Genomic DNA, 899 nt, shown 5'->3' with positions numbered 1-899 from the left:
ATATGGATCTTTTCCAGTCAGTTGGCCAGGTTGCTCTCTTCCAAATCTCTTGACATAACTGAGTAAGTACCTCCAGTGCAGCATCCATTTGTTGAAATATCTCTATGGGTATTCCATCAATTCCTGGAACCTTGTTCTTCACCAATTCCTTCATTACAGCTTTGACTTTCTCCTTCAATACCATTGGTTCTAGATCATATGCCACCTCCTGAAATGGATGAAGATCGATCAGGTCTTTTTGATACAGTGACTCTGTGTATTCTTTCCATCTTCTTTTGATGTTTCCTGCATCATTCAATATTTTGCCCATAGAATCTTTCAATGTTGCACCTTAAGGCTTAAATTGTTTCCTCATCTTGCAGCTTGAGAAATGCTGAGCATATTCTTCCCTTTTGGTTTTCAAACTCCAGGTCTTTGCTCATTTCCTTATAGTAATTGGCTTTCTCTTCTCGATCTGCTCTTTGAAATCTTCAGTTCAATTTCTTTATCTTGTCATTTCTTCCATTTGCTTTAGCTACTGTCTGCTCAAGGGCAAGTTTCAGAATCTCTTCTTTCATCCATTTTGGTCTTCTCTTCTTTTGTTGTCTTTTTAGTGACCTCTTGCTTTCTTCATAGATGATTCTCTTAATGTCATCCTATGATTCTTCTGGTTTCTGTCACTGGTGTTCAATGCATCAAATCTGTGCTTTAGATGGTCTCTAAATTCAGGTAGTAAACATTCTAGAACATATTTTGGCTCCCATGGATTTGTTTTGATTGTCTTTAACTTGAAGTTGAACTTGTATATGAGCAGCTGATGTTCTACTCCACATTCAGCTCCTGGCCTGGTTTTGGCTGAAGATATTGAGCTTTTCTTTCACTTCCTGCCACAGATGTAGTCAATCTGATTCCTGTGTGTT

The sequence above is a fragment of the Orycteropus afer genome, unplaced genomic scaffold (genome assembly GCF_000298275.1).
Source record: "Orycteropus afer afer isolate SDZICR_OR568_19922 unplaced genomic scaffold, OryAfe1.0 scaffold00646, whole genome shotgun sequence".
NCBI classification, from domain to species: domain Eukaryota; kingdom Metazoa; phylum Chordata; class Mammalia; order Tubulidentata; family Orycteropodidae; genus Orycteropus; species Orycteropus afer.
Note: the sequence above shows the minus strand (reverse complement) of the source record.